The sequence below is a fragment of the Engystomops pustulosus genome, chromosome 5 (genome assembly GCF_040894005.1).
Source record: "Engystomops pustulosus chromosome 5, aEngPut4.maternal, whole genome shotgun sequence".
Lineage (NCBI taxonomy): Eukaryota > Metazoa > Chordata > Amphibia > Anura > Leptodactylidae > Engystomops > Engystomops pustulosus.
Window position 1 is genome coordinate 129,090,418 of NC_092415.1, and position 14,779 is coordinate 129,105,196.

At 40.2% G+C, this 14,779-nt stretch overlaps 1 protein-coding gene across 2 annotated transcripts in view; it reads left to right on the forward strand.

Moving 5' to 3' along the window:
* Positions 1–648: 648 nt before the first annotated feature.
* Positions 649–14,779, forward strand: part of SLC9A3 (solute carrier family 9 member A3) — a 245,734-nt gene continuing 231,603 nt past the window's right edge. For both annotated transcript variants that reach the window (XM_072153018.1, XM_072153021.1), the window contains exon 1: positions 649–732. The gene's annotated coding sequence lies outside the window, so the exon portion shown is untranslated. The remainder of the gene's footprint in view (positions 733–14,779) is intronic.

Here is a 14,779-nt window from a genome sequence, read left to right on the forward strand (position 1 = left end):
TATAGTTTATTATATAGTTGCTTGCAGCAACAAGTGCTTATCTTTTGCACAAAACATTTTTTGTTGCCTCATTGAAATGTATGCACTGTGCTTTTTTAATGTTTTTAATAAAAAGTTTGGCATATTTTGGTGTTTAATATTGTAATAATAAAGATGTACTATTTCTAGTTATCCTTCGTATAGTTCAAATTATGGTATCGTCCCATTCTTTAATCTCATGAAGAGCTTTATCTAGATATTGTACCAGGTTATGACAGGTGATGTAGTATCCTTTAGAATTTTTAAATCCCTTTCTATTCTTTCCTGAAATTGATCCGTACATCCAAACATGAATTCACCGGATAGAAATGGGGGTTCTTTACTTTGGAGTTATGTACATATTCTTCTGGGCTAAGTGCATCTAAAGACATGAGATTGCATAGAGTTACCTGTTCATCAAACATAAGTTGTTTAAACATATTACCAACCATGGGTAAAACAGACGATGAATTTGATCTAGAATAATTTTCTGTAAAAAAAAAAAAAGTCATTTCACAGTTAGGTCACCGACAGATCTGTTGATGTCGCGTGGAGATGCCATATGGTTTTTGGGTGGTGTTTACACCTTCACGTCATTTTTTTAGGTCTTATTTTTTCTCTTCTTTTATAGTAAGATACTTTTTTGGCATGCTGGCAAGACGTGAACCTTCGTATTACTGAGACAGGCCACCCGACACATCTGGATCCGAAGAGGTAAAGCTGACTTAAAAATTCTAATAGAAGACGACTTAATTCTAAATCTACTAATTCTAAAGGATAGATCTTGGGAGATATGTTGATCTCTCCCACCTACCTCATTCATATACTTGTTGGTTGTCATAATCAAATTGGTCCCTTTTTGAAGTTTTTTTTTTGTGGCAGCTATCCTTTCTTCGAGGGTTGAGAGATGTTCATCTAACCTTTTTGTTAGTTTATTCAAAATTATCTTAAAACATAGTTGATTCTAACTTTTCTCTAGCACTGGAGATCTCAACTTGCAAATCTTTCAGCTTCTTTTTTACATTGAGTATAATAAGTTTCATTAATTTAACGGAACAGTCAGACATGATGTTGTTCCAGTCTTCAACAAAAAAAGTCAGAATAAACATTAGACGGGCATCTTTTTCAGACATAGACCTTGTGGAATCATGCCTTTTTACACCTTTAAAGTGGTATGATCCCACCAAATTTTAGCTTCCTGTTCAGACATTTTCTCAAGTTCCTTGCCGTTATCATGACCGGTTTGTACATTTGTTGTAATGGCATTGAGAAAACCAAGGTGTGCATGGAAACAGAGTTCAAAAAAGTAATGGTATAAAGTCCATCTCATGGAAAAAGGTCACGGTTCAGCCTTGGGGTCCATCTCACCATCAACCAACCAAGTACCCGGTTTGACACGGATCACCCATCTGTAAGGGCAGAAGTAGCGAAAAAAGTTCCAGATCCAGCCAAAGGCAACTCTATTCTTTATTATGGCATGTCTTTAAAATCCATAGCGTAAGTCTTCTCCAACGTGTTTCAAACAGGCAAACTGTTCTTAGTCATGGCTAATGTGAGACTTAATCTTACAAACATTTAAACACAGCTGTGATGTGATATCACTTTATGCATCAATACCCCACCATATTGCCATCACTGCATTAGAATTCCACCTTCATAAATATAGTGATTATACACCTCAGCTAAAAAGATACAGCATTGATGTTTGAACATTTCTCATGACACATAACTACTTTGTTTGACAGGAGTTTTTTCTTTCAAATTAAGGGAGTCAAAACGGGGGCCAAATTTTCCACTTCATTGGCCAATCTCACTATGTCCTGGTGGGAAGAATTAAATATTTACACTCACCGTCCACTTTATTAGGTAACCATGCTAGTAACGGGTTGGACCCCCTTTTGCCTTCAGAACTGCCTCAATTCTTCGTGGCATAGATTCAACAAGGTGCTGGAAGCATTCCTCAGAGATTTTAGTCCATATTGACATGATGGCATCACACAGTTGCCGCAGATTTGTCGGCTGCACATCCATGATGCTCAATTGGTACCAAGGGACCCAAAGAGTGCCAAGAAAATATTCCCCACACCATGACACCACCACCACCAGCCTGAACCATTGATACAAGGCAGGATGGATCCATGCTTTCATGTTGTTGACGCCAAATTCTGACCCTACCATCCGAATGTCGCAGCAGAAATCGAGACTCATCAGACCAGGCAACGTTTTTCCAATCTTCTACTGTCCAATTTCGATGAGCTTGTGCAAATAGTAGCCTCAGTTTCCTGTTCTTCGCTGAAAGGAGTGGCACCCGGGGTGGTCTTCTGCTGCTGTAGCCCATATGCATCAAAGTTCGACGTACTGTGCGTTCAGAGATGCGCTTCTGCCTACCTTGGTTGTAACGGGTGGCGATTTGAGTCACTGTTGCCTTTCTATCAGCTCGAACCAGTCTGCCCATTCTCCTCTGGCATCAACAAGGCATTTCCGCCCACAGAACTGCCGCTCACTGGATGTTTTTTCTTTTTCGGACCATTCTCTGTAAACCCTAGAGATGGTTGTGCGTGAAAATCCCAGTAGATCAGCAGTTTCTGAAATACTCAGACCAGCCCTTCTGGCACCAACAACCATGCCACGTTCAAAGGCACTCAAATCACCTTTCTTCCCCATACTGATGCTCGGTTTGAACTGCAGGAGATTGTCTTGACCATGTCTACATGCCTAAATGCACTGAGTTGCCGCCATGTGATTGGCTGATTAGAAATTAAGTGTTAATGAGCAGTTGGACAGGTGTACCTAATAAAGTGGCCGGTGAGTGTATACTGATGCTGATCCCTACTGCAACTGCATAGAGTGATTTCATCATAAAAATAACATCTGATAAAAACAACCCCATAAAAACATGTACAAAAAACGGACAGTGTGCAAATACTAGAGGGCAATCCAAAATGTATTATAAGAATGTATAAAGCGCTGGTTGCATAAGTACAAACACCTCTGACCTGGATAATGAGTTTCACATGTCACTACAATTCAGGGTAAATGCCACATCACGGACACAAGTATCCAAAGTATGCAACCAGAGATAAATCTCACAGATACCCACCAGATGCCATGTTGTCCCCTAGCACACACTGTCCGACACCCCGGGGTTATTTGAGTCAAAATACATGAATACAAATCATATAAATCATACAGTGTAAGTACATTGCATAATTCTTTTGTAGCAGCATCTTGCATTTCGACTCTTTTCACATATATATCTATTAAAACTGAACCTCTGTTTTTTTATAACATACATCTATGTTATCCATGTCTCTTTTGTAATCTTACTGTAATACAAACAAAAGTAAACATTGTACTAACATAGCCAACTTGTAGGATAGCATAAGAAACATATCTCCTATTACCACATCATATATATATATTTATATATATCCTCGGTATCTTCTTCTTTTGTGTATGACAATATTTTTATTCATTTGTATTTACGTGACTCTGAAAATATATGGAACCCATCCATTTTTCCCACCTCTTCTTGAACTTAGTTTGTGAACCTTCATTTATAGCTATATGTTTTTCCATTAACCCCTTAAGGATGCAGGGTTTTTCGGCTCATTTCTCGCTCTCCAACTTCAAAAATCCATAACTTTTTCATTTTTACGTGTACAGACCTGTGTGAGGGCTTATTTTGTGCGTTACAAATTTTGCTTTCCCGTAGTGATATTTATTTTAACATGCCGTGTACTGCGAAGCTGAACAAAAAATTCCAAATGTGGAAAAATTTAAAAAAAAACCGCACGTGGTCACGTTCTTGTGGGCTCAGTTTTTACGACTTTCACTCTTCACTCCAAATAACATGCCTACTTTATTCTTTGGTGCGGTGCGATCGCGGTGATACCAAATTTATATAGGTTTTATTGTGTTTTAATACATTTTCAAAAATTAAACGAATGTGTACAAAAAAGAAAAAAAAAATTTTGCCATCTTCTGACGCTAATAACTTTTTCATACTTTGGCGCACGGAGATGTGTGAGGGGTCATTTTTTGCAAAATGAGGCAACGTTTTCATTTCTACCACTTTGAGGACTGTGCGACATTTTGATAATTTTTTATTTCATTTTTTATGTTATGTAAAAAGGTGTAAAAGTCGCATTTCGGACATTTGGGCGCCATTTCCCGCCTCGGAGGTCACCGCCGCCCGTAACCGTTTGTATATTTTGATAGATTGGGCATTTTAGGACGCGGCGATACCTAATATGTTTGTGATTTTTACTGTTTATTATGTTTTATATCCGTTCTAGGGAAAGGGGGGTGATTTGAACTTTTAATATTTTATTAATTTTTTTAATTTTTTAAACTTTTTTTTAAATTTTTTTTTTCACTATTTTTTAGACCATCTAGGGTACATTAACCCTAGATAGTCAGATCGCTCCTACCATATACTGCAATACTTCTGTATTGCAATATATGGCATTTTTGCAGCACATTCATTACAATGAGCCCCTGGCTCATTGTAACGAATCTGAAGATGCCAGATAGTCTCTGGTCAAACGAAGACCCGAGGCTACCATGGCAACCGATCGCCGCCCCCCGATGACGTTCGGGGGCGCGGCGATCGTAAAAAAGATGGCGGCGTTGAAAGGGTTAATAGCCGCGATCGGTGCAAGAGGACTCAGCCCGAGAGCTACGGCGCAGAGCGTTAAGGGGTTAAACAATTATTATTTATGTTATTTGTCATTTGGATTCTACTTGTTTCCAAAAACCTACTATCAATTGACAATCCCAAAATATATGCGGAATTGTTCCCTTTTGTTTATGGCAACGCCAGCATTTTGGGGAAGTCGACCCGTATATGTTTGCGAGCCTATGAGGTGTACAAGTCACTGCTGAGTGTGAATACACACCAAACGAACCTGCTCAAAACTCCAGGTGCACGGTCCTCTGAGAGTACTACTCTTCTCCCAAGCAAACATAAACTTCAAAACAGATGAGGTCGGCACTTTTTGTTTCACCGAAAATCTTGAATCCTTTATTCAAACATGGTGACACAGCAAGTTACAGGTATTAACACATAAGTGCAGAAAAAACCATCTTCTTACGCGTTTCTGACCAATAAGGTCCTTAGTCATAGATAGCTTCCAATATGGGGTTACATACTGATATACCCAGCTCACGGGAAGTGATGTCAGCCCATTGCAGGTGAGCAGGTGCTTAACCCCTTCTGGTATATGACACAGATAAAGAAAAAACTTGTTGCAAATATAAAAACATACATAGAAAATATATATACACAGTAAAAACATATTTTAATAATTGACAAGTAAGTCGTTCCTTACATTGAAACCTTTAGGGTATATACAATCTTTTGTCAGGATCCAAAATCCTTCACGATTCAACAGTTTTTTTCTTTTGTCTCCACCTCTATTGTTGTGCTTAACTCTTTCCAAACCACAGAAAGAGAAACCAGATCGGTCTCTATTGTGTTGCTGTATAAAGTGCCTGGCTGCATTAGAAGGGTTGTTATGTTCCATGTTTGTGATCCCATTGAGATGTTCACGTATACGCTCTTTGAGCATTCTACCAGTGCAGCCTACATAGTCTTTATCACATAATGTGCAAGTGATGCAATATATCACATTTCTTGTGCTGCAATTGATAAAATCACGGATTGCCAATGTAGTGTGGTCAATTCTGTGTAAATTTGCTCTCTTTTGCGAAGTGACAGCACATACAGATGTTGGCACCATATTTGTAAAAGCCCCTTGAAGAGCCTCAACCATAGAAGGCATTTTATCTCCAAGTGACATTAGTAGAGTACCAAATAAACGTACATGGCTGCACACAAGGGGCTTTTACAAATGTGGTGCCAACATCTGTATGTGCTGTCACTTCGCAAAAGAGAGCAAATTTACACTCGGCATATGAAACGTTTCCAAACTGACTTAATAATATGCTCACTGCCGCTAATGACATAGTTGGTTTAGTTATAGCTATTATAATGTCGTCGGCAAACAGCCCAATTTTATGTATAGTGCTCCCTATTTGTATACCCAGATGATCTAACAGCTTGAGCTAAAGGCTCCATTACTAGAGTGAAAATAAGCGGCGACAGTGTCAGGTTCCATTAGAAATTGTAAACTGCTTGGACACGTAACCGCCCGATAAAACCGAAGCAGATGGTATTGTATATAGTGCCATAAAAGCTTTAAGTGCTTCTTCCCTAAACCCGAATTTCATCAATACTTTTCTTAAATATCCCCAGTGGACTCTGTCGAACGCCTGCATCCAAAGAAAGAAGCAGAAAAGGCGTCCGATTCCTCTCCACATAATCTATAATATTTATAAATCTCCTGGTTCCATCTGAGGGCAGTCTGCTTTTCACAAATCCTACGAGTATAATTTTAAATCAGAATTTAATAATGCCAGGCCTATCTGCTGTTTTACCCGGCTTTGGGAGTGTGACAATCCTAGCCCTCAACATTTCTGAAGGTATGTGTCCGGTATCCTGAATATTATTAAATACCTTTTTTAAATGTTGCATCAATATATCTGAGAATGCTTTAAAATATTCATTTGACAAGCCATCAGGCCCCAGAGCCTTATTTCGCTTAAGCGCTTTAATAGCCACTAGTATTTCTTGCTTAGTTATGGTCGATTGTTCTAATGATAGGCTAGGCATATTTTTATTGTCCTCAAAAAACTATCTATCTCACACTCATCAGGCTGTTTTATATATCATCCTTGAGGTTGTATAGTGAGGCATAAAAGTTTGCTATCTCATCTGCTATGTCTTGAGGGTCAAACACCTTCTCCCCAGCTTTGTTAAACAAGTATGGGATTTTGCTTTGTACTGTTTATTGTTTTACTTGATTAGCCAGTACTTTCCCTGCATTGTTACTAGATGCATAGAATTTAGCCTTTAACTTGTTAAGAGCCCGTCCCATATTTATACAGGTCTATTTGATGCAATTGGTTTTCTAAGTTTTTTATCATGTCTGCTCTGTGGGGACAAAATTTTGCTTTATGGAGAGCGTTTAGATGTGTTGGCATTGATATTATATGGAATCTTGTTTCCTTTCTGGACTTAGAGTCCGTAATAGCTATACTGGTATAGTGGCCTTGCATATAAGCCTTGTGAGTGCACCACATAGCCATCGGAGACATTTCTTCTGAGCTATTGAACCTAAAAAATTCTTTCAATACCCCAGTGGAATGGGGCAAAAATTTGGAAGAGTGTAGGTGATAATTATTTAATCGCCAAGTGGAGGGACGAGATTTGTTATATTGTTCTGCTATATACATATGTATTGGAGCATGGACCGACCAGCTAATAACATCTATTTTCGAAGTTTTACGGTTGGGTGCATATAGAGACATCACTGTATAGATTATATTATTGATAGAGCACACCAAGATTACAAAACTTCCCTGGGTGTCCACTTCTGACCTCAGAAGTGAAAAAGTGAAAGAATTTTTAACTGCTATACATACTCCTCCTTTCTTATTTACAGCTGGGGTGAAAAATGTATGGGGGAACTGTTTATGACTGAGTCTAAAAGTATCCTCCTGGTTCAAATGCGTTTCTTGTACACATATCAGATCAGCTTTAGCTGATTGTGTCTCTCTCCATAATTGGGATAGCTTGAAAGGACTGTTTAGTCCTTTAGCATTAATAGACATAACCTGTATCCCCATTATTAAAAACTAATTTTAGGCTTATTTTGTCTTTGACATACACACTGATGAGATATTTTTGCAATTGTTTCTTGTTTTCTGCTATCCTACTTAAACATAAACTTAGGAACAAAAACATATCAACCATACACAATCTGTATGTTACATGTACACTCACCGGCCACTTTATTAGGTACACCTGTCCAACTGCTCGTTAACACTTAATTTCTAATCAGCCAATCACATGGCGGCAACTCAGTGCATTTAGGCATGTAGACATGGTCAAGACAATCTCCTGCAGTTCAAACCGAGCATCAGTATGGGGAAGAAAGGTGATTTGAGTGCCTTTGAACGTGGCATGGTTGTTGGTGCCAGAAGGGCTGGTCTGAGTATTTCAGAAACTGCTGATCTACTGGGATTTTCACGCAGAACCATCTCTAGGGTTTACAGAGAATGGTCTGAAAAAGAAAAAACATCCAGTGAGCGGCAGTTCTGTGGGCGGAAATGCCTTGTTGATGCCAGAGGTCAGAGGAGAATGGGCAGACTGGTTCGAGCTGATAGAAAAGCAACAGTGACTCAAATTGCCACCCGTTACAACCAAGGTAGGCAGAAGAGCATCTCTGAACGCACAGTACATCGAACTTTGAGGCAGATGGGCTACAGCAGCAGAAGACCACCCCGGGTGCCACTCCTTTCAGCTAAGTACAGGAAACTGAGGCTACAATTTGCACAAGCTCATTGAAATTGGACAGTAGAAGATTGGAAAAACGTTGCCTGGTCTGATGAGTCTCGATTTCTGCTACGACATTCGGATGGTAGGGTCAGAATTTGGCGTCAACAACATGAAAGCATGGATCCATCCTGCCTTGTATCAACGGTTCAGGCTGTTGGTGTCATGGTGTGGGGAATATTTTCTTGGCACTCTTTGGGCCCCTTGGTACCAATTGAGCATCGTTGCAACGCCACAGCCTACCTGAGTATTGTTGCTGACCATGTCCATCCCTTTATGACCACAATGTACCCAACATCTGAAGGCTACTTTCAGCAGGATAATGCGCCATGTCATAAAGCTGGAATCATCTCAGACTGGTTTCTTGAACATGACAATGAGTTCACTGTACTCAAATGGCCTCCACAGTCACCAGATCTCAATCCAATAGAGCATCTTTGGGATGTTGTGGAACGGGAGATTCGCATCATGGATGTGCAGCCGACAAATCTGCGGCAACTGTGTGATGCCATCATGTCAATATGGACCAAAATCTCTGAGGAATGCTTCCAGCACCTTGTTGAATCTATGCCACGAAGAATTGAGGCAGTTCTGAAGGCAAAAGGTTACTAGCATGGTGTACCTAATAAAGTGGCCGGTGAGTGTATAATATCCCTTCTTCCAAGGGATATAGTGGGGGTTCGGAACACCATATCAATTTTAGTGTATCTGACATGGCACCGTACCCAGACAGGGTATATATCCAACAACATCCAGAGAATAAGCCCTTGAAAAAGGAAACATGATATTGATACCCATATATTTACTTAGTCTTTTCCTGTGCTCTTCCATTCTGCGTCCAGGCGTTTCTTATGTTGATCTGTTGCTCTTCCTGTATTTTCCCCTTCTGACAGGATGTTCCATCCTGCTAGAAGCTGTTTCAGCCTTTCTGGAGATGTTGCTATGACTTTTCGGCCATCTTTGTTAATAATCAGCTTTACAGGAAAACCTGTATAGGGTATTTTATTGTCCATTAGTATCTTTGCTGCAGCTTGAAAATCCCTTCTCCGTTCTAGCGTAACGGCTGAAAGGTCCGTGAAGAGAGATAAGTTCCGAAATCTTTCGGGGAGACCTTCAATGTCTCTACCAGCTTTCATCAGGCGGTCCTTGAAGTGAAAAAAATGGAGGCGGGCTATAACATCCCTAGGCACCTCTGGTGGCAGAGTTTTAGCTTGTGGCAATCTATGAACTCTGTCTATCATAAGATTCATTTGAGGAGTATCCGGTATTAGTGCAACAAAGAAATCAATGAGAAATTCTTCTAGCTGGTCTGATTTTACTGTCTCAGGAATTCCCCTGAATCTCATGTTATTTCTACGGGAGCGATCCTCCATGTCTGCCAGCTTGAGTCTCAGTTCCCGCACTTCTTCTTCTAGGTTGTTATTGGCGTCCACCAAATCATCATGGGCCACTGTGAACTCCGCCATTTTAAATTGTACATGTGCGGTTCTTTCCCCTAGTAACGTACATTCAGACTGAGATGCATGTAGAGCCCCTTGGATCTCTTTTTGAATCGAAGAGTGCAGGTCTCCCAATAAAGATTTAAGCACCCCCAAAATGAATTATCTATACATTGTATCTCTTCCCATAAATAATAAGCCTCATATGTTCGCATTACTGAAAAAATATAAAAATTTATAGCTAGTACAATGTGACAATACAAATCTGCTATGAATGGCACTGCTTTCATTCTATGCCCGGCAGTGCGCCCATACAGCACTTTAACACCACATATGGGGTAATGCTACACTCTGGAGAAATTGGGCATCAAACGTTGTAGAGCGTTTCATCATTTAAATTATTATGAAATTGTCAGTTTTGGCCTAAATGAATGTATTTTCCAAAAAAATCAAACGTTTCTAAAATGCAGGTCCATATGGTTTTAACCCATGTGAAACACTTAAAGGGTTAATAGACGTTGTTTTACAAATGTTGAGGGGTGAACTTTTTATAATTATAATTTATGGAGTTTTACTATTATTTAGGCCTTTCAAAGTCACTTGAAAGCTGAGTTGTCCCTCAAAATGTGAGCTTTGGCAATTTTCATGAAAATTAGAAAAATGGTACCTAAAGTTCTGCACCTCATAACATCCTAGAAAAGTGAGAGGACGCATAAAATATCATCCCAACATAAAGCAGACATTCCGTAAATGTAATTTATCAAGCTTTTTGGGTAGTTTTACTTCCTGTCTGGAAAGCAGAACATTTCAAACTTGGAAAATGAAGAATTTTTACAAACTTTTGCAAACTTTTTTTCAGAACGAAATGCAAAACTTATCACTCAAATTTTACAATTAACATGAAGTACAATGTGTCATGAGAAAACATTCTGAAAATCACCGGGATATGTTAAAGCGTTCCAAAGTTATAACAAATTATCGTGAGACAGGGCAGATTTGAAAAATCGAGTCTGGTCATTGAGCTGAAAACTAGTCTCGGTGATAAAGGGTTAATTGCTTTTGATTTTTTTTTTTACTTGTTACAAATATTAAGGCAGCATTTATAATTAGGTTCACAACATTTATAACATTTGCAAAATTGACAACCAAATTCAGCAAGACTTTATATTTTTTCAGATACCATTTTTATTCTTTTTATTTATTTTTATAATGGATGAAAATATTACAATATAGAAGACAAAAACATACAGTATACCTATATATATATAATCTTTCAAAAACAGGCAGCACTCCAAAATAGTGGTGAAAACGATGGGGGTGTCTTTATTCCATGTGCAACGTTTCAGCTCTCACAGAGCCTTTATCAAGCATAGTATACATGGCCAGTGTGCAAACTTATAAGGGCCAGTCTTACATCTCATTGGTCCGTGTGCGGACTCTAACAATCATTTACAAACTTTCAAAAAATATGATAGTGCTTATTACAAGTGATACATATGAAAGATCAAAATGCAGTAATACATTGTGTACATTAAAATTACATCGTTAAATAGGTGAACAATGCAAGTGTAGGTGCAAGTGAAGGGAGTAGTGCCCTCCCATCGGTTATAGGACCGCCCCCAGTCTCGGCTTTCCATTCATCAAATCGTAAACAGGAGGGGCAGGACGCCGGAAGTGTCAATGATGCTCAAGCCGCGTCACCGGAAGTCGTCATAGTCACGTGGGCGGGCTCCGTCCACGTGATCTTGGCGCATGTGCACTTGCTCTTGCGATGTCGGATGCCATTTTGGGTAAGGGAAAAGAGGGGAAAAAAGGAAAAAGAAACACACAGACATAGTCGGATCCCATGTTAGGTTACGTGCAATGCTGTGCCACTCCATAACCAGGAGCCTGGGGGTGACAGTAAGTAGTGAACCCACCACTCGTGTCACCCAGCTAAGATCGTCGGGATTAAACACGGTATCCTGTATATGGACCACCGTTGTTCTGTCCCGACGTCTTACCTGGTATTACTGGAGTGATAGTCACAATCTGAGGTGATAACCTCTGACGTTCTCCCTGATGGTTACGACTAATGATTTTCTGTGCCTGTCAAGTAGAAAACTGAATAAATGAATTATCATAGCTCACGGCATGAAGAGGTAGATAATGTGACTACTCCGGTGGTACGGATGTGATTTGTTAAAAGGCGAAAAAAGTGGAAGGCACGAGACTGTCGGGGGTTTGTGATCCATCCGATGAGGGTCAAATATTCCAAATGTGTCTAGGAAAATAGATAAATAAATAAATAAAGTAAATTGTCATATTGCAGTATTATCAATATTCAGACCAATAGGGTCCGATTCATTACTGGCGGGGATATTTTCCCCATACTATACTTTAACCTACACAGAAGAAGAACACCAGGAGGGCTACACAATGTGTCGAAGGACGACCCATACCTCAGGGCACCATTGTTACTGTCAACACCAAGGAAATATGTAATTAAACAAGCCCACTCAAGTTGTACTCAACATTTAAACCATGGGGTTGTAAGGTCCCTAGTCTCTGTATCCATCTTAATTCACATCTCCTGAGTATGGCTTCTCGGTTGCCCCCTCTTCTCAGTGTAGGAATGTGGTCTATAATCATACATTTCAAGTCGCTCTCCTTGTGCCCTGCCTCGGTGAAGTGTCGGCTGACCGGTAAGTCTTTCTTCTTTTTACGTATTGTATACCTGTGTTGCGTAAATCGCGTCTTGAAGTCAAGTGTGGCCTCACCCACGTATTTCAAGTCACATGGGCAACTGAGTAAATATATTACGAAGTCGCTATTGCAGTCAAGATAGTGGTGTATCTTAAACCGTGTTCCTTTGTGGGTAAACGTGTCACCTTTAATGACCTGGGAACAATTAATACATGTGCGACATGGGTAGCACCCTTTTCGAATAGGGCCTAATATGCCCCTTTGTATTGATGTCTTGGATGGACCTATATCAGTCTTTACTACTCGATCCCTGATGTTTCTAGCTCTTCTATATGAGAGTATTGGGGGATACTTTATTTACTTTATTTACTTTATTTATTTATTTATCTATTTTCCTAGACACATTTGGAATATTTGACCCTCATCGGATGGATCACAAACCCCCGACAGTCTCGTGCCTTCCACTTTTTTCGCCTTTTAACAAATCACATCCGTACCACCGGAGTAGTCACATTATCTACCTCTTCATGCCGTGAGCTATGATAATTCATTTATTCAGTTTTCTACTTGACAGGCACAGAAAATCATTAGTCGTAACCATCAGGGAGAACGTCAGAGGTTATCACCTCAGATTGTGACTATCACTCCAGTAATACCAGGTAAGACGTCGGGACAGAACAACGGTGGTCCATATACAGGATACCGTGTTTAATCCCGACGATCTAAGCTGGGTGACACGAGTGGTGGGTTCACTACTTACTGTCACCCCCAGGCTCCTGGTTATGGAGTGGCACAGCATTGCACGTAACCTAACATGGGATCCGACTATGTCTGTGTGTTTCTTTTTCCTTTTTTCCCTCTTTTCCCTTACCCAAAATGGCGTCCGACATCGCAAGAGCAAGTGCACATGCGCCAAGATCACGTGGACGGAGCCCGCCCACGTGACTATGACGACTTCCGGTGACGCAGCTTGAACATCATTGACACTTCCGGCGTCCTGCCCCTCCTGTTTACGATTTGATGAATGGAAAGCCGAGACTGGGGGCGGTCCTATAACCGATGGGAGGGCACTACTCCCTTCACTTGCACCTACACTTGCATTGTTCACCTATTTAACGATGTAATTTTAATGTACACAATGTATTACTGCATTTTGATCTTTCATATGTATCACTTGTAATAAGCACTATCATATTTTTTGAAAGTTTGTAAATGATTGTTAGAGTCCGCACACGGACCAATGAGATGTAAGACTGGCCCTTATAAGTTTGCACACTGGCCATGTATACTATGCTTGATAAAGGCTCTGTGAGAGCTGAAACGTTGCACATGGAATAAAGACATCCCCATCGTTTTCACCACTATTTTGGAGTGCTGCCTGTTTTTGAAAGATTATATTTGAAGACGCTCTAGCCAGAGGGTCAAGGACTTTGCACCCAACCAGGTTGCTGTGCTGCTCTGAACTTTCCATTTATTTATCTTCCCGGCATCGGAGCTTACTTGCACGCAAGTTTTTCTCAACATTTTCGTTTTTTTTCACTATGGATATATTTTCGGGGGAGCCATTCCAGCTCTTTGCCTACACAGAGGAAGACCAGGAGCGGATTGTACGTGGGCTGCAGGGCGACACGACCTTCTTGAGCACTCCTACAGTCAACGAACTCAGAAAACAATACGAACAAGCCATGAAAAAATCAGTGTCTCTTCAACTCCATCTTGTAACACTTGGTGAATATCTCAAAGCCAAACAGATTCCAAGGGGCATGCGGTCCAATGTCCGACCGAACCTCTTCTCGCAGGATGTGTCATTTTGTTTGAAATTCATGCACATTTCCAATAAGTACTCACTTGACCTTATCTTGTTAAATATTGAATATCTCCAGACTGAGACCAAAAAACTGGACGCTCTCACCATGGAGCTGTCACAGAAACTTAAAGAGATGTATACCATTACGGAATTTGAAGAGTTTGTAAAAGAAGTCGACAAAAAATTGACAACACTAAAGAATGAACAGGAACAGACGAAAAGAACGAAGTGGGCAAGGGATAATGAAGATTACCGGATCGGCAGAATCTATAACTGGCAGGGCACACACTCCGTCACCATGGGGACCACATCTAAAGAAGCTCCTACGAGAAAGAAAAAACGCAGCCCGACTAGGAAACCACAACATGATGACCAGTTCTCCACTACAAATTCATCAACGCCAGGCGAGTCTTTTTTAGGGGACAACCC